Below are 20,339 nucleotides of genomic sequence, written 5' to 3'. Positions count from 1 at the left end.
GTTTTCAGTGGCCAGTTGTTTTTCAGTCATATCATTTAAGGCAGAATAAGGAAAGGCATCTTTCAGAATGTGGAATTCTGGCTGAGATTTGAAGGAAGTCAGAAAAACCCAGAGGCAGAGAAAAGGAGAGAAGGCATTCCATGCATGAGGATAGCCAAGGAAAACACCGGGAGTCATGAAATATCTTCTGAAAGAAAGTGCAAGGAGACCAATGTTATTGGATCTTAGAGTGTTAGGAAATGGGGAGTAAGGTATAATAATATTAAAAAGGTAGAAGGGAGATAGATGATGAAGGTTTTATACAATCATGCCAAAGATTTTATATTTGACCCTAGAGGTGATAAGAATTGATTAAATAGGGGAAGTGGATGGCCCAGTCATAATTGTCATTTAAGAAGTTCATTTTGGCATTTGAGTGGAGTGGAGTGTGACCTGGAGTGTGAGCAGACTTCTGGCAGGCAGATCCACCAACTTTCAGTTGTCCATGTGTGAGGTGATGAGAGCCTACATCAGTGTTGGCAGAATGAGAGGAAAGAAGCAAGCCTATAAGAAATATTGTAAGAATAACACTGGCAAAATGTTGCAATGGATTGGATATGGGAGAGTGGAGATACCTTTGAATCATCAAACAACAACAGGTATATGACTGAATCAGAATAGAGAATAACATATTTTATTTGTTTTTTAATCCCCAGTGTTTAGCACAATTTCTGAAAAAGAATAAGCACTAAATAAATGGTTCTTTCTTCCTTTCTTGCTTCCTCCCCTTCTTCCTTCTAATCTCTGTTTCTTTTTGTTTTTCTTTGTTTCTTTATTCCCTCCCTCATTTTCTCCCTCTTTTTCTGTTTTTCTTTCTTTCTCTTTTCTAATTTTTCTTCCTTCCTTCCTTCCTTCCTTCCTTCCTTCCTTCCTTCCTTCCTTCCTTCCTTCCTTCCTTCCTTCCTTCCTTCCTTCCTTTTTCTTTCTTCCCTTCTTCCTCTTTCTTTCTTTCTTTCTTTCTTTCTTTCTTTCTTTCTTTCTTTCTTTCTTTCTTTCTTTCTTTCTTTCTTTCTTTCTTTCTTTCTTTCTTTCTTTCTTTCTTTCTTTCTTTCTTTCTTTCTTTCTTTCTTTCTTTCTTTCTTTCTTTCTTTCTTTCTTTCTTTCTTTCTTTCTTTCTTTCTTTCTTTCTTTCTTTCTTTCTTTCTTTCTTTCTTTCTTTCTTTCTTTCTTTCTTTCTTTCTTTCTTTCTTTCTTTCTTTCTTTCTTTCTTTCTTTCTTTCTTTCTTCTACATATCCATCCATCTACTAATTTCAGCCATCTCTCAGTTTTTTTTTAAGTTTTAGCATTTCAAGAATATGTCTATCAGTTAGAAGAAGCAATAATGTCCATCAATGATTGCAAGAATTCAGTCATATCATGTTATAGAATTGAAAAAAAATGCTTTCAATATGGAATAAATTTATTTATATTGCAAATAATGACACAAATTCCAAATAATGTCTTTTTTAAAGTGTGAATGTAGCATCATATTTTAAAATATTTCTTTCATTATTTAAATATAGATAGAATAATTTTATAAAAATTTAATAATATTAAATGAAGCAGAGCAAGAATTACATAAGAAAAACCCTCATATTTAATATTTATATAGAACTTAAAATTTTTTAATTGCTTATTTTTTTCTTAATTTGATCTTTACAACAATCCTAAGAGAGTGAGACTAACAACTCCAGTCACCCTTATCTCACTTCAGTCATATTTACTCAGGAGTCAAAAGGCATCACCTATGCCATTTCCCATTTTCTTTTTTTTTTCACGACTTCATTATTTTAAGTGTTTTACTATTTTATTATTTTACTATTCGACTATTTTATTATGTTACTTTTCTATGTACCTAGAAGTCTGGTGGCATCAGGCTAGTGACAAAGCAGCAGGTATAGACACACTGGAGACTGCTGTCCTTGCACACAGGCATACCAGGGCTTGAATCTAATACAATCAACATCTACATACACACTATGTATATGGGTTTCACTTATCTCATCTCATGCTCTTTTGGGATGTTGCTATAAAATTACTGTTTTATTTGAGTTCCACCCGAGCGAGCCCTGAGGACATTATGACATCAATTTTACATATGAATATCTTTTCAGATGGAGCCTATATGAATGGGTTCTTTGAAAATGTAATTTGAAAGAGACATTACATTTTTCTACCCTGGAATGAGAGGGAGGAAAACCAGTCAGATATTGATTTTGATAAACTCTCAAGATTGAACTTGACCCATGCAAACCTTGAATCAAATTGGAGTTCTAGGTCATGTGGGTTTTGATACTTTGTAATGTCTACATCCTTGCAAGATAAGAATTATTGAATCATTTGGAATTGAGAAGAAATCTTAGAAGTCATTTAGCCAAGCATCCTTATTCTATAGATTAATTTAAATGACTTGCCTCACTTACTTATTAACAGGTAGTAAGTAGAACAGCCCACTTCTTATGATTCCAAATCCAATGTTCTTTTCCTTCAATTACTTAACTGGTACAATTTTGTAGAGTCCTAATTTAATGTGTTCTTTGGAAATAATTTTTTAAAGCATTCATAGCCCAGTTTCCAAGGAAGATTACAAATAACATGGATCTCATGCTATTTGGTATTTATCTTCATGCATATGGACAAACAAAACCATAATAACAACTCATGATTCATTCTTAGAAATAGCACGTGCAATCTGTGACAACTTTTAGCTTGAAATAATTTAAAATAAGTTAGCATGCTTGCTAAGATGTCCACAAAACCAGACGTTTTGTATTTGATACATTCTCATTGTAAACAAGCTAAGAATAGATCCTGTGAACTCTAAACACTAGTTCCTTTTTTCTCTTTCCAGTGAATTTAAATTTTAAGATCCATGAACTAAGGCTGTCAGTGAGTTGTACAATCAATTATTGACTAGCACAGGTATTTCAAGTTCATGATTAATTGGTACATTTTGACAAAAGCTACATGATGTATCTTTCTTTTAGAATGAACAACCATTCATTAACTCTACTAAGTTGAAGGTTCAAAGATAGAAATTAGAGATCAAAGATGAAAAACAAAATGTTCCTGCCCACAAGGAGCTCACTCTCTACAATGGGTAACAGGAACCATATCCATATAAGTTCTACACACCAACATAGGATTATCTTAGGAGAGATGAACTAGATGTTCTAATTATTTTTCTGGAGCTGAAGTTAGAAAAAGACAGTTAAGCTCATTGTGCTAATAAATTCCTGACCATCTTTTTGTTGTTGTTCAATCATTTCAGTCATATTTGACACTTTGTTACCCCATTTGGCATTTCCTTGGCAATGATACTCAAGTGATTTCTCATTTCCTTCTCCAACTTATCTTACAAATGAGGAAACTGAGGCAAACAAGGTAAAGTGACTGGCTGAGGATCACAATTTAGTTTATGAAGCTGTATAAGAACTCAGGCCTTCATGATGCCAGGCCCTACCAACTAGATGTCCAAAAATTAGAATGGGTTGCCTTAAACTTAAAAAAATAAGAATTTACTTATCCTCCAAAACAAACACAGTTTAGAACCATGACCTGAATTCAAACCAACAGGTCTTGAACACAGTACAATCAATAGCTATATACACACTGTGCACATGGATTTCATTTGGTTGTATCTCATCTCCCACTCTTTGGGGATGATGCTTTAAAACTAATGTTGTGTTTCAGTTTCATCCCAGCCCTGAGGACTGTCACTAGATACTACTGACTTAGCTATCTGGCCTGAATTCATTATTACTATCATTCATTTTTCTAGTGTCTGGAGCAAGAACAAATCACAAGATATTGGTTGTTCCTTTTGTAATCATAGAATCCTAGAGAATGAGGAAGCCAGTCAAATTCTTTTCCCCTCCTAGTACTTTCAAATTATTTCCACCTTCGCCTTTAATCTTTGCCATTCAGGGTATCTATCCACAAAAGGTATGTTGGATATTCACGGAGGACTATTACCTCTGGTGTGAGGGTTATCCATTACTTTTCAGAGCTAAATTTCCACCTTTGGTGTCCATCTGCCATCCAATTCTTTCCTATTACTCGGAGAAGTTGTAGCACAAGTAGGGTCCAGACTCCAATAAAATTGTCTGCATACAAGCTAAATCAGGTTGGGAATATCTATCAGGACTCAAACTCATTGGTGAATTAGAGGGGGTGTCTGCTTCAAGCATATGAAAATATTCCTGGTAGAACTGGCTGATGTGAACAACTTGTTTCAAAGGGGCAATGAAAATGGTTTTAGTAGGTACTATGGAGTGCTTAGTATTGGGTCAATAATCAAAGACACCAAGATCATCCAACTGTACCTTGAGCCATTGAAAGTGGTGTTGTCTTTTGTCTTGCCACTGGTCTTCAATGGCCCTGGAAGAGAGAGTGAGGTTAACAAATTCAAGCAGCTTTGTCTTACTTCCATTCCATTTACTCAGGAGTCAAAAGCAATGTCATTTTACCATTTTGCATTTTATTGCTTCATTATTTTATTATTCATCAATTTTTCTATTTTATGTATATTTAATTATTCTGTTACTGTATCATATTACTTTTTACTTATATTTCATTATCATTCAATTACTTTATTATGCTAATTTTTATCTACCTAAAAGTCCTGTGGCATCAGACTAGGAACAAAGTAGCAGGTGCAAGTAAACTGGAGGCTGCCAGTCCCAACCCTGCACACAGATATCCCTGGCCATTAGACTAAAATAACAATGGGATTCAGCCACACCATGGATATCTAAGAAGTCTTTTTAAGGACTGTAATGCTCACCTGGTGGCATGAAGAATGGGCTAGAAAGGTGTCCTAAAAACTGTTTGCTTTACCTAACCTTGACTTATTTAATACAACAGGTAAATCCCACCCTGAAGTTAAAATACACAAAATAAACAAAAAATTTCATGAATATATTTTTTATTTACCATTAATACACAAAAAGTGTACATGCTTATGGACAATACAAAATCCAGAAATATAAGCTGATTTTATAATGAGAGAATTCAGCAAGTATTGCATCCAAATAGCAGCCCTGAACAAAACAAGGTTGGCAAATTAAGACCAGCTTATCAAATTTGGTGTTGGATACCTGTTTTTCTGGAGTGGTTTCTTTGATGAGGAGCATTATGAAGCTGGCATACGTTTTGTAATGAAATCTAATCTAGTCAGCAATTTTGTATGCCACCCTAAAGGACAGGCTTATTACATGATTAATACTTGCAGTCATCATCATTGCATATGTTTCCACAATGATGAATCCTGATGAGATCAAAGAAAAATTTGTATCTCCTGCTTTCTTATTACAAACACGATATTCCTTTTACCCAAACATAATAAAACTTGGTGGATGCATCCTCACAGGAAACATTGACATTTGATGGACTATGTCATTATAAGAAGAAGAGTCTGAATAGATAAGAAAGTGATGAAGGCAATGTATGGCACTGAGTGCTGCACTGATTACAGACAGTCTTTCCAAGCAAAACATTCACATTCAACAAAAGCACCATCCCCAAGGTAAGACACCTAACAGAAGACTCAATGTGAACAGATTTAGAGTAATTCTCTGTGAGATAAGTTGGTTTGTAACTCGGAGGAAAAGCTGAACCAACACATAATTGGCTACAGAAAAGGAGTGATCAGCTTTCAGAGATTTGGTATATAGCACAACAATTTCACATCTGTGTCAGAACCCTTGCAAACATCAGGATTGGTTTGATGAAAATGATAGGGAAATTTAGATACTACTAAATGAAAAAGGGGAACTCCACAGGATTTACTAGTGGAATACTTCATTGATCTCTGAAAAGTTAGTATTTAACTCCATCAAAACTAAAGTACAAGTGAAGCTTAAAAGAGATTGTTGATTCAATAAGAAGGCAAATGAAATTCAGTTTTGTACTGACAGCAACAAAAAGGACTTCTATGATGCTCTGAAAGTTACTTATGGGCCAAAGACCTATGGTGTCTTTATCCCAGGGCAAAATATCTACTGATAATTACATTAATTTTTTCTTCATTGGTGTTGCCTTTATTCTTTTCCTTTTTATAAGAGTAATTTGGTTTTCTTTTTTAAAAATCAAGTTAATATTTAATTTTATTTTTTTATGAAACAGGTCTTAGTTTTCTTCATTAGATCAATTATGCTTTTACTTTCAATTTATCAATTCCTTCTTTGATTTCTAGAATTTTTATTTTTTGGTTTAATTTGGGATTTTTCATTTTTAATTTGCTCCTTTTCTCATTTTTATTTTTTTCATGAATTGTTGGTCCAATTCATTGATTTACTCTTTCTCTCTTTTATTGATGTACACATTTGGAGATAATCATTTTCTCCTAAGTATAGTTTTGCTGTATCTCACTAAATTGAAATATCTAATTTTTGTTAATCTATCAAAAATATTGATTTTTTATTTGTTCTTTGATCCAATCATTCAGTAGGATTAGATTAGATTATTGATTTTCCAATTGATTTCAGTCGATTAATTTTAACAGCTATTTATTAAACATATTTTATTACATAATGATATGAAAAATATATTTAATATTTCTGCTTTCCTGCATTTGGTTGTAATGTTTTTATGCCATAATACATAATCAGTTTTGTGAAAATGTCTTGTACAGCTGAGAGAAAGGCATACTCCTTTCTATCCCAATTTGTTTTCCAGAGAACTATAATATATAAGTTTTCTAAGATGCTATTTATCTTCCTGTCTTCTCTGAGAGGGGACAATGAAGGTTCCCCTCCCCCTATAGAGTCACTAATATAGTTATTATATCCATTTCTTTCTGTATGCCATTTAACTTTTACTTTAAGAATTTAGATGCTATGCAATTTAGTGCATATTTGTTTAGTGTTGATATAATTTCATTGTCTATAGTGCCTTTTTACAAGATGTAGTTTTTCTGCTAATCCCTTCCCTTTTAATTCATTCTATTTTTACTTTTGGTTTGTCTAAGAAAGATCAAGACTGTTGTATTTTTTCCTATGCCTGCCTTTTGTACTTGAGCTGAAATATAATAGCCTCTTATTTTAACTCTCTGTGTGTCTCAGTTTTATTTCTTATGAACAACATATTTTTGGAGTTTGATTTTAACCCATTCTACAATCTGCTTCCATCGTATAGGTGAATTCACATTCACAGTTATGATTACTGTTCATTTACCTCCATCTTTTTCTTTTTTATCTTTTTATCTTTTTCTCTCTCTTCTTATCCTGTTGCTTTTCCAAAGTCTGTTTTGCTTCTATCAACTTCTTTTATCTACCCTCACTTTTATGACCTCACCCTCCACCTTTCCATCATTTTCTCCCTCTCCTATTTTTATAATTTTCTATTGCCAATTGAATATCAATATCTCTATATGTGAACTAATTCAGGTGTTACTAAGGATCTGGAAATTCCTGATCTCTCAAACACAATTTTTATTCTATTATAAAAGCTCTTCCTTGAGTACACCTTTTATGAAAGATAATTTCCACCATTCTTCCTCTTCCAGACTTCTCCCAAGGCATCCCTCTTTCTTGCTATCCATTTTACCATCATTTCAAGATAATTGTCTCATTCTTTTTCCCTCTTTCTATATAGAATCCTTCTATCTGACCTAATGAACTATAATTCTAAAACTTTACATATGTCATCTTCCTATTTAGAAAGGTAAACAGTTGAATCTTAAGTCTTTTATATTTTTTCTTTCATGTTTACCTTTTTTATGCTTCTCTTTTGCATTTTTTCCTTTGAAAAAATGCACTTAGTTTTGGGGTAGACTATGATTTTTTGTTGAAATAGTATTCTAGAGTCAGGTTTTTCTCTACCTTTTGCTCATCTGGGTTCCACCTCCCTTGAATTTTCCTATAAGTTCCACTGGGGCTTACTCAATGCTCTCTCCTCCTTTGCCAATGAGATGGGCCTTTCTTGCTCTCTTTCTATGCTCTTGTGGGCCAGAGCACAGCTTCATCTCTTCTTCTTCAGTTCTGTTGCTCCAAGATTTATGAGGCATGCCATTTGGAGGGTGATTGGAGAGCTCCAAGATTTTTTTTTTCTCTGCGATCTTTGCAACAGAGTCAACCTCCAAGTTATGCTTAGTTGTGATCTCCAATCTTTTACCTTACATAAAAATCACCTTCCAAGTCACCTAATCTTTAAATATGATATCTGCTAAGTCTTATGTGTTCCTGAATGTGGATACATACTACCTGAATGGTTTACTTTTGGATGTTTAAAGAATTTTTATTTTTATTTTGGAGTTGTGGAATTTAGTTCTAATATTTCTGGGAGTTTTCCTTTCAGGATATCTTTCAGATGGTCTTTGATGGATTCTTTAAATTTCTATTTTATTGTTTCAGTCATGAATATCATGATAATTTTTTTCTTGAAATATGTGTAGGTTCTTTCATTGATCATGACTTTCAGTTAGTTCAATTAAAATTTCTCTCCTCAATCTATTTTCCATGTCAGTTGTTTTCCCCACGATGTTTTCCCCATGTTATATTTTCACCATTTTTTCATCCTTTCAACTTTGTTTTATTGTTTCTTGATCTATCAAATAGTCATTAACTTCCATCTGCCCAATTTTAATTTTTAAGGAATAATTTTCTTCAGTTTTATACCTCTTTTTTATTCATCTAATTCTGCTGTTGAATGCCCTTTTTATCAAGTTCTTAATTTTCTTTTCATAATTTTCTTCTCATGTTCTCATTGTTTTACCTAATTTTCCTCTTCAATTTTTATTTGAATTTGAAAATCATTTTTTCACTCTTCCAGAAATTTTTGTTGAGCTTGTGTTCAATTCACTTTGTTTTTCCTTTGAAGATTTGTTTGTGTCTATTTTGACTTTATCTTCTTCTGAATTTGTGATCTTCTGAGTTTCATGATCAGGTTCTTTTTGTTGTTGGTTTTTCATTTATACACTCTATTTCTTGATTTTGGACATCATGTTAAAGTTTGTCTCTGCTGGTTGCATGGGGAGGAAGGAACACTGCTTTAAACTTCATGCATTTAGCACTGCTATTTCAAATACTAGTCTGGGGGTTTGGAAGGTTTCATTACTTCCAAGGTGGTGTCATCCAGAAAGAGAGATAATTACTGTTCTCCTGGTCTACACTCTGGTCCTTGCCCAAGAAGAGCTTCTGATCCTTTAGGACTGCAATTGATACCTTAGGGTCCCTGATCTTTTGGGATCAGAAGTGATCCTGTTCCCTAGCATCCCTTAACCTAATTCCAGGTTCCTTCTGACAGTGATTCTGTGCCTCAGGGTTTTCACTTCCTCTTCACCAAGAGTTTTCCTCTCCATCTTTGATTTATGTCCTAGAAATGAGTATGGGCAATGGAATTGTTAAATAGCATTTGGTCCATTATCTAGTATTAGCATACAGGTATTCTGCAACTTTTTCTAACTAGTTGTCAGATCCCCTTGACAACTTTTCCTTGAAAGTTCCTGAAGTGGCTGCTGCATCTGCAGCCATCACATTGTCCCATCACTGGTATTTCATCCATGTAGCCTATGGACTTTCCTCCATCTCCAAGTCACAGATATCACTTTCCAATCTTCTAAGTTATCTTGGAATGGAATAATCTCTTTTATACTTTTTATTGGCTCTGCTATCCCAGATTTCCATTTTAGTAGTTATTTTAAAGGTTTTTTGGGGGGAAAGGAATGTTGGGAGAACTCAGCTGAGTGCTTTCTCTACTGTGCCATCGTATCTACACTTAGAAGTCTCAATTTTTAGTTCTTAAGCAAAATAACTTTTATAAATATTTTTATAAATTTAAATATTGAAAATATAATGCCAGAGAATAGAAAGCATTTTTGTTGTCATATTGCCATATATTAGAACTATTCCTGGCACATAATAGAAACTTAATAAATGCTTATTGATTGATTAAAATATTTAAAGCTTTAAATCCACGATTTTATGCTGTAATTTGTTTGCTTACTTTTTCATATTACCTTTTTTAAATGTATTTTTTTATTTGAAAATTTTTATTTTATCAATTTAAAATATTTTTCCTTAATTACATGATTCATGTTCTTTCCCTCCCTTCCTCCCACCCCCTCCTGTAGTCGATGCACAATTCCATTGGGTTTTACATGTGTCCTTGATCAAAACCTATTTCCATATCACCAGGGTGATCGATTAAAGTCTATATCCCCAATCATATCCCCATCAACCCATGTGATCAAGCAGTTGTTTTTCTTCTGTGTTTCTACTCCCACAATTGTTTTTCAGGATGTGGATAGTGTTCTTTTTTCATAAGTGCCTCAGGATTGTCCTAGATCATTGCATTGCTGCTAGTAAAGAAGTCCATTTCATTTGATTGTACCACAGTGTATCAGTCTCTGTGTATAATGTTCTCCTGGTTCTGCTCCTTTCACTCTGCATCAATTCCTAAAGGTCATTTCAGTTCACATGGAATTCCTCCAGTTCATTATTCTTTCCATCTGCTTACTTTTTTACTGGGTCTATGATGTCTTTGGTTTAGAAGACCTTCTGTAAAGAAACTCTTTTTATAATTCTGTAGTCATTTTATCTGCAATTTGTAGATTTGGTTAGTGACCTGGAGCTCTAAGCTATTGAGTTAACTCACCTAGCATCATAGAACTTGTATATATCAGAAGGGAGATTTTAACCCAGATCTTACTAACTCCGATGTCAGCTCTCATTTTTTGCTATGTCATACTCATTCTCCATGAATAATTTTATTAAATAAGTGAATACATTTGACATCCAAATAATTTTCAAAACTATTTTTTAAAAACATACAAGAGCTCTAGCTATAAAAATGCACCATATTTGAAATGTATTTTCTAGAAGTAAGGAGAATTCAGATCTTAATAAGGCATTACTTCCTGTTTTGGTTCATAGAAGGTACAGAATCTTTTTGCATGAATTGGAAATTAAGAATATAGCTATTAGGGTAGAAAACAGCTGGCTTTCCCTGTACACACCAGAAAATCAGACACGATGAGATAGAGACAGCCAAAATGGATGTTTTAAAGAAGAGTGTTCTTCAGTTATCCTCAGTACCAGATAGCCAACAGAATTATGTAGTCCCTCTGTAAATTTGTTTTATGTCGATTAAATTTATATCCTGCAAATATTCTAATGTTATTGATTATTTTGACTAGTTTCTAGTTAGTTCTCTGTGTATATCATCATATCATCTTCAAAGGGTAATAGTTTTACTTACTCATTTCTTACTGTAATTATTCCAATTTCTTCTTTATTGCTATGGCTATGGTTTCTAGTACAATATTGTATAACAGTAATAATAATGGACCTCCTTGCTCCACCCTTGATCTTACTGGGATGGCTTCTACCTTATCTCCATTACAGAAATGTTTGCTAATGGTTTTAGATAGATGCTATTTATCATTGTAAGGAAATTTTAAAGTCAATTTATTCATGTGCTTTCTAGTATTTTTAATAGGAATAAGTGTTGTATTTTGTCAAAAGCCTTTTCGAAATCTATGGAGATTATCATATGGTTTCTATTGTTTTGTTCTTGAAATGGTAAGTTATTTTGATAGTTTTCTAAATATTGAACCAGCCCTGCAGTCTTGGTATAAATCTCACCTGCTCATAGTATATGGTTGCTGTGATATATTGCTATAATCTCATTGCTAATATATATCAATATATATATATATATAATTTGCATCACTAGTCTTTCAGAAAATTGGTATATAATTTTCTTTCTCTGGTTTTACTTATCCTGGTTTAGGAATCAGTGCTCTATTTGGGTCATAAAAGGAATTTGGAAGAAATTCTTGTCTATTTTTCCAAATAGTTTATATAGCAATGGAATTAATTGTTCTTTAAATGTATTGTAGAATTCAATTGTTATTCCATCTCTCTCCTTCTCCAACTCTGCCTCTATCTCTGCCCTATCTCTATGTCTATCTCTAGTTTATCTCTGCCACCTCTATATTTCTTTCTCTCATAATTCCCTCATTATTTCTTGGCATGTTTATTAGTTAATGAGCTTCTTCTCTTCCTATGTGACCCACAAGTAAACATTAAACTCAACACAGACTTCTAAATGTTATAGCCAGAGTTCAATATATGCATTATAGAAGTTTCACAAGCACTTGTAATAAATAATGCAACTGAATGAGCAGTGGATTGGAGGTAAAACCTGGTTCTGAAAAAATTTTTTTTTGCTATCCAGACATGAAAATTAAATAGTTATTTCTTCCAAAATCTTGGTCCAACTAATGGAGAATACCAATGTTATTACACTGGCACTGAAGCCTTGGGTAGATGGAGTTTTACCAAAATCACTAAAACAGAATAACTTGGGAAAGAAAAATGGAGAGAAGTGTTGTTGATCTGGAGCCCTCCACTTTTTCTCCCTTTCTTCAGAGTGTTTAATGCTTTTTCCTCAAGTCTTTGCAGAATTTCCACCTGTGATGTTTAAAGGCTCTTGTTTTAGTTTATTAATTACTTTAAAAACTGTTTTTCTTCATTAGGACTTGCAGCACTGAAGCCAGTGATACTGGCAAAACACAACATCTCCCAAATGATTTTTTTCAAATAAGAATCATGTTTTGTTTTATTTTAAATAGAATTATAGGCTTAGCCTTACCAAAACTTATCTCTGTCAGAAAAATTGACTGTAGTCAATTTAATACATCTTTCCTTCCTTGTTCTGGTCAAGATGATATTTTTGATAACCTTAATACCAAAGGAAAATTCTTTAAAGGAAAACCATTAGCTATAAAATGGATCATTTCAGTGACACATTGAGGTGGTATGCTCAGATGTTCCATTCATTTGAAAGCACATTCCACTGGAATATATGGGTATGCTTTTTCAGCAATGGGTGGCTTAGTGGTTAAAAAAAGAGGGGGCTGGGTTTGGAACACTCCAGTGAATCCAATATTGCAGTATTTATGAAGCCCTTTATTTAGCCTTCCCAGCCAGACAAGTTAAATACCCAAGATCTTAGAAAAATAGGCATGAAATAATTTTACAGAGAGATCATTATGGTGATGGAAAGTTTTTTTTTAATTGGCAAATGGGATGATGTGGGAATTTCTGCTATGTTTCCCACCCCCATGGACCATTGGTAAACACTTATGCCCCTTGTTTTAATAAATACACAGAAAATATGTATTTCACCTATTAAAATATTCTTTTAAAAATGTCTACTTATTCTCCCTCCTCCTCCTAATATTATTGGTTGGCCTGAATAGGTTAACTATTATTTTAATTAGTTGTTATTCCATCTAATTCTAAGGCTACAGATTGAGAAGCAATGTGTTACAATGGAAAGGGTAGTGAATCTGTTGCCAGAAGACATGAGTTTGAGTCCTAACTCTATCCCTTCTTAGCTATGTGTATTGGATAAGGTAATCAAACTCTCTGATCTTCCAGTATCGTAAGAGGAGAGTAAGCATATCTGCATTACTGATATTATAGTTGTTGTGAGACAAGTGGTGGTGGTGAATAAATATTTATTCAATGCTTATAAATGTTTTAAAATATTATTTCATATAGTCCTCATAATGATTTTGTGCAGTAGATTTTATTATGATGCCCATTTTACAGTTAGGGAAATCAAGGCAGCCAAAGGCTAAGTGAGTTTCCCAGAGTTACCTGGCTAGTTAGTATCTGAGGCCAGATTTGAAAAAAGGTCTTTATGATTCCAGATCCCATGCCCTATCCTGTGTGCCACCTAGCTATAAGGATACACATAGTAACTTAAAAATCAATCACAATAAAAAGAATGAAGGTAAGGAACATTTCTTTCTTCTCATTCATCATCACCATCATCATCATTATTTTCTATCACTCTTCTGATGATTCAACACAAGAAGAGGGTCCTGGAGAATAACTAGAGATTATGAATTGTCCACTGCTATTCCAGGTCAATTTTTAGATTAGTTTTTAGTATTTTACTCATTATCGCCTAATTCTAAGAGCAACTCTCTTTCCATACTCCAGAGCTGCAAAAATTTATGAATATGTATGTACATGTGTACACATATAAGAACAGGCACATTTTTGTATTTATATACATTTGCAAGTGAGTGTTTATATGTGCAATGTGTATACAAATATTTACATATGCATGTGTAGCTATTCTTGGGGGTTTGTTTAATGGGTTTGTCTGCTGGCAAACCTCTGGTATGGACCCTCATCACTTATGTCTTCCTCTCTGAACTTTCAGGTCTCACAAGGTCCTATACCAAAAGAAAAAAGGCACAGACAGAAAGGGTCCAGACACAGACATAGACACAAGCCAAGGGGCTTAAATGTTTACCAATGGTCCATGTGAGTGAGAAGCATGGTGGACATTTGCCAATTAGTAAGTTGTCCATCACCAATCAGTAAGATGGTGGGAAATAGCCCCAGAATTTCTTTATAAGATCTGAAGTGGCACTCCTTTCTGCTTTTCTAGAAGCTTATTCCCTGAACATCTAGGTGGTTTGTGACCAGGCAGAGCCAACCTTACAGATTTTGTAGGAGAGAGCTTATCTTTCCACATTCCAAATAATCACAGAGTTATTCAGATACATACTTCCATTATTGTCCCTCATAGCCCACGTTCCTTATTACACACACACACACACAAACACAGAGTATATATGTATATATATATATATGCAAATATATCTCTAATCTACACATATGGAAATTTATATTCAGTATTATTTACTTGCATAAACATTTATAGGCTTAAGTGTACTCTTCTTCTAAGAAGTGAAGACAAATCTTATCTATATCTATATGAAGTTTAGGATATAATAATTTTAGTCAAATAAATCATTTAACCAAATGGTTGTTTTTGTCTCTTGGCTCAATTAATTCGATAGATTCACAATTATTCTTAATTAAAGAGAGAGTAAGAACCAATATGTTTATATAGATGCATCTCCTCCATAGTGTCATGTTAACTAGCTTCTAAAACCTTCACCTTAAACATTTTGCGAAAACTTCTCTTAATACAAATGTTATTGACACTGGTTGAGATATAGTAAGGGTAGAATTTTAAATACAATATTAGAGTAAAATAAAGCAATATTATTTTTTGTTTTACAAATAATATCTAGTGAATCCATAAGGAAAGAATTATGGGTTCTAGTTTCAAACATTTCTACTAGGATCTCAAGTACATTTGTAAAGTCTTTCATAGTCCTAGACATAAAATAAGGTTATGCTATGAAAATGAAAGGTTAGCTTTATTGATCTCACAAGTGCATTCAAATTCTGAGATTTAGTTAATCCCTACTAAATTTTTGTTTCATTTGAGTTGTCACTTAATAATAGCTTATATTTACATAGCCCTTAAAGACTTTCAAAAACCTTCTTGGTATAGCATCTTATTTTATCACAGCAGCAACTTGTGAGGTAAGTGATGTTAATCAATATTGTTATGACCCATTTTTCAAGTGAAGAAAGTGAAAATGAATCTCAGAGAATATATGATTAAGTACTGGTTACAGTACTTAATTAAGTCACTGGTCACAGGGAGTTAAATGGCAGAGACATGATTCAGTCCCAAGAACCTTGTCCAGGCTATTCCATTTCAGACTATACCTAGCTGCCTGACATTGATATCTTAAACTCAAAATTTCCAAAACTGAACTCTATCTTTCCTCTCAAACCATCTTCTATTCCTAATTTCCTCATTAGTGTTGAGGATAACATCATTCTCCTAGTCATGCAGTTATCATAATCAAGGCAAGCAGTTGACAATATTTATTGTTTCTACCTTAATAATATTTTTACCAGGTACCTCCTCTTTTCTGACACTGTCACTACCCTGGTGACAGTCCTCATCATTGCAAGGCTAGCTGATCCCCCTCCATCCGGTTGTGAAATTGATCTGACCATGTCACTCGCCAGCCTTCCTTCAGTATATTCTAATAATTCTTTTTTATTTCAAGCATCAAGTACACATTACTCTGTTTGGTTTTTGAAAGTCTTTTACAACCTGGGTCCTATAAATCTTCTAAACCTTACTCTATGTACTCTACCATTCAATAACATTGATTCCTTGATTATTTCTTGCCCAAAGTACTTTATCTGCAGAAATTGGGCATTTAAAATTATTTATTTATTTAGAATATTTTCCTATGTATACATGATTCATGTTCTTTCCCTCCACTCTTTCCTCCCCTCTCCCTGCACTGATAAGCAATTCTATTGCATTATAAATCTATCTTTATTCAAAACCTATTTCCATATTATTTATATTTGCAATAGAGTGATCATTTAATGCCAAAACCCCAAACATATCTCCATTGAACCACGTGATTGATATCTTCCCTTTTGCATTTCTACTCCCACAGTTCTTTCTCTGGATATGGAATAGCATTCTTTCTCATAAGTCCCTCAGAATTGTCCTGGAACACTGTATTACTCTTAGTTGGAAATTCTGTTACATTTGATTGTGTCACAAAGTTTCAGTTTCTGTGTAAAACGTTCTCCTGGTTCTGCTCATTTCACTCTGCATTAATTCCTGGAGATTTTTCCAGAAACTGGGCATTTTCACTGGCTATTATGAGAGACAAATCCAGAGACTTTTGAAAATGGAAAAGCTTGTAGAAAATGTAAAGATTCCATAAGCAGCAGGGGGAATGGGTGGAGGAAAATTTGGAACCTTGGGAATGCAACAACCCAGGAAGAGGCAGTTGGTCTGTGCTCTCTTGACTGGATATCTGACTGGATCCCAATCTCAGAAATCTTTCTTTTCCCTGAACCTGATCACCATCCTCCCAAACCAGTGATTGGATAGAGGATCAAAGAGAAAAGGAGTCTACCAGAAGGTTTATCCCAATCTCCCTTTACCCTGAACTTGGGGACACCTTCTGTGCAGGGTCAGAAGCCAGGGTTCAACCCTGTGAACCTCTCAAGAGCTCTGGTCATCAAACCTGGGTTACCTAACTTTGAGGGGAAGAGTTTAGACAGCTAGGGATCCCCTTTTCCCTTTTCCCTCCTGACCCTAATTTACTAGATATTCAACCTTATCCTTTATCCCTGTTGTTAGAATAAACTCATTAACAAACTCAACTGACTCAAGACTGAGGGAAGGGCAGTTACAACTGAAGGTGGGGTAAAGAGAAGTGATCTCTCTTCCCAGATAAAAGAAACCTGGTATTTAGAAGGAGCCAAACAGTGGGGAATGAAGAGGCAGGCTTAGTGAGGGCTCCATAACTAAAGAAGAATAGAATGGGGAAAACAACAGACTCACTCTCCTACTTCTTGGTTCAAGACCACCATCAACTCCTCCCTTGGTTCTGACCTTGAAGGAAGGAAGACTCCATTCTCTCCCTCTCTTCTCTCCCCACATAAAAAAAAAAAACCTCTCTATTACACTGTCCTCCACCCACCTTATGTAAAACTACTAGTTCTCTTAACTTTATTGCTTTTCATCTGAGACTATTTCCGGTTTTTCCTATATGTATTCTGATGGTCCATAAAGTTTGTATGTTGTCTACCCCATTAATATGGTGAACCTCCTGAGAGAAGAAACTGTGGCTATTGTTGTTTCATTTGGTTTGTTTGGGTTTTGCTTTTTGTTCTCTTTCTTTCTTTCTTTCTTTCTTTCTTTCTTTCTTTCTTTCTTTCTTTCTTTCTTTCTTTCTTTCTTTCTTTCTTTCTTTCTTTCTTTCTTTCTTTCTTTCTTTCTTTCTTTCTTTCTTTCTTTCTTTCTTTCTTTCTTTCTTTCTTTCTTCCTTCCTTCCTTCCTTCCTTCCTTCCTTCCTTCCTTCCTTCCTTCCTTCCTTCCTTCCTTCCTTCCTTCCTTCCCCTTGCACTAAGGAACTATCTGGTAAATAATAAATAGTAGCTAGTAAATAAATGCTTGTTTATTCTATCAACTTGAAGCTCAGTTTCCTTGTTTGCAAAATGAGAGGATGGAGTTGTCTCATCTCTATGGTCCCTTTTAGGCCTACTAAAATCCAATTATTATATGATCCTTTTGAAAGGGATGTTTCATATTTAACTTCTTTTGAAAAGCTAATACTAACAGTTTTCTTAGAAAACTTGATAATTACAAAAACAATCACCCCAACATCTGGTTTCTTATATCTGAGATAGGATATATTACAAAGGATAGTAGTACCAACTTGGAAAACTATTTATACCAAGTTGATACTACTGTCCCTGATAATATACTCTGTCCACAGACTTTGGGAATCAAATATGGAGTGATCCATATTACCCTTCCCCCAGAAAAAAATGGCATGAACTTGGGGAAAAAAAAGACAGAATGCTGATTGCACATGATGTGGTTGCCTGGTTTATAGAAAATGAAAGGAAGGTATGATAAGTGGTTTTGGTTGTTTGTTACAGAAGGAAAAGAGGGCATAGGACATGTCCCTGCCAAGGTTTCCTCTGGTAGAATAAGAAACATAGTGTACTTATACTGTCAGTAGTGTTTGATGTGTAAATAGGAGGTCAATCTGGTTAACATTGAGTGGGAAATACAACCCCAGAATAAAGCAGAAATAAAGAAAACTGAGAAAAAATACTCAAATTTTAATGTGTTGTGAGCTCTCTTACTGTCCCCAAAAGACTACAGAGAAGTCTTCACCCTTTCATGATCATCAAGATTGTCATAAACTAACCCCAAAACATAGATAGATATATAATCTATTAAGCACTTAGTTATACTCGATGACAAAAGTTGAGAATAGAAAATTTAAAAGTAGGCAAGATGGTTCTTGTCCCCAAGGATCTTTATATTCACAAGGAGCTTCCCCCCAAATTGTGTTCTTTTAAAAATATTTTTCCAGAATACATTGATATAATTTTAAATAATATTTCCTGACATTTTGAGATACACATTGCCTCCTTTTCTTTCACCTCTCATTCCCAAGATGGCAGGTATTATTATTGGCTGTCCATGTGCTATCATGCAAAACATATTTCTGTGTTATGTTTTTAAAAAATAAACATGTAGCTTACATAAGAAAAATGTATGGTGGAAATAAAGTGAAGAATTATATGCTTCAATCTTCATTGTCTCCATTAATTCCTTCTAAAGTAGTGGATAGCTTTCATCATGATTCCCTTAGAGATGTCCTGGATCTCTAAATGTGGTAATAGTTCTCATTTACAGTTGATCATTATATACTATTATTATTGTGTAGAATGTTCTCCTCCAATGTTATATGTTAAGACAATACATAAAAGGAACTTCAAAAGCAGGAGGAAATGTAGATGGGCCTGATGCAATATGGTGCAGACATATATATATATATATATATATATATATATATATATATATATATATATATATATATATATATATATAGTGGAAACACATTTTGACCTTTTAATATCAATGTTAATATGATGTCAAGAAATTAGAAAAATGTACTTGTATGTTCATATTTTTCAACATATTTAAATAATCTTAGCATATGTTCCCAATAGAATACCATATGTTTGATTTCCTTGAGGGAAGTCTGGAGATCCAGTTGCATTTTCATAAATGGAGAAAGTACTAGTGATATAGGCAGTGAAAAAAAAGTCCAGATCTCACAAGGTCCCTCTGTACTAGAGAAACACCAGTTGGCATCACAGTTTTTATTTTTTAATTGCTAAATTTGCCATAATCATTTAACTCCTTGTAGATTTTGAGTGTTATTTTCTAATGTGCAGAAACTGTTTCCTATGTCTTATGGAAGAGACCAAGAGAGGTCTAAAAGCCCTTGGAAAAAAAGGTGCTGTATTTTGGCGAAGCACACCACTTTCTTTCAAATAGTTGAAAAGATACTGACACTGAATTCAGGTACATGTTGCCTTAAGGAAATTCACCATTTTCACATTTTTACTCCCCACAGTCAATGGCAGAATAAGGAAAAATTCTAGTGGGAAAAAAATCTAAAGTTGAGAAGCCCTAAAAGTAAGAAATCCTAGAGAATATGATTTTAATTATCTTTGAAGAAAAGACTATATTCCATTTTATTTGTATTGTAGAATACAATGTATGTATGTAGAAGAGGATTTTGCACATACTAGGCACAAAATAAATGTTTGTTTAATTCCTAGTGATCCTTTCTATGTTTGTTGTAACAGTAGGTAACAGAGGTAACAGTAAATGCTCAACTTTTCCCTTCTCTCTCCCTCTTCTTTTTTTTATTCCCTCTCCATTCCTCCCCCTCCTTATATACTGTATATATATATACACACACACATACATTCCCATGTATATACACACATTCTATAGAAATATGTATATGCATATTATAATTGTATCTATAGAGTATATACTGTTGTTCAGTCATTTTTCAGTTGTTTCATCCTTCGTGAACCCATTTGGACTTTTCTTGGCAAAGACATTGGAGTGGTTT

This window comes from Monodelphis domestica, chromosome 2 (assembly GCF_027887165.1).
Source record: "Monodelphis domestica isolate mMonDom1 chromosome 2, mMonDom1.pri, whole genome shotgun sequence".
In the NCBI taxonomy this organism is placed as follows: domain Eukaryota; kingdom Metazoa; phylum Chordata; class Mammalia; order Didelphimorphia; family Didelphidae; genus Monodelphis; species Monodelphis domestica.
This window is presented reverse-complemented; position numbering follows the sequence as displayed.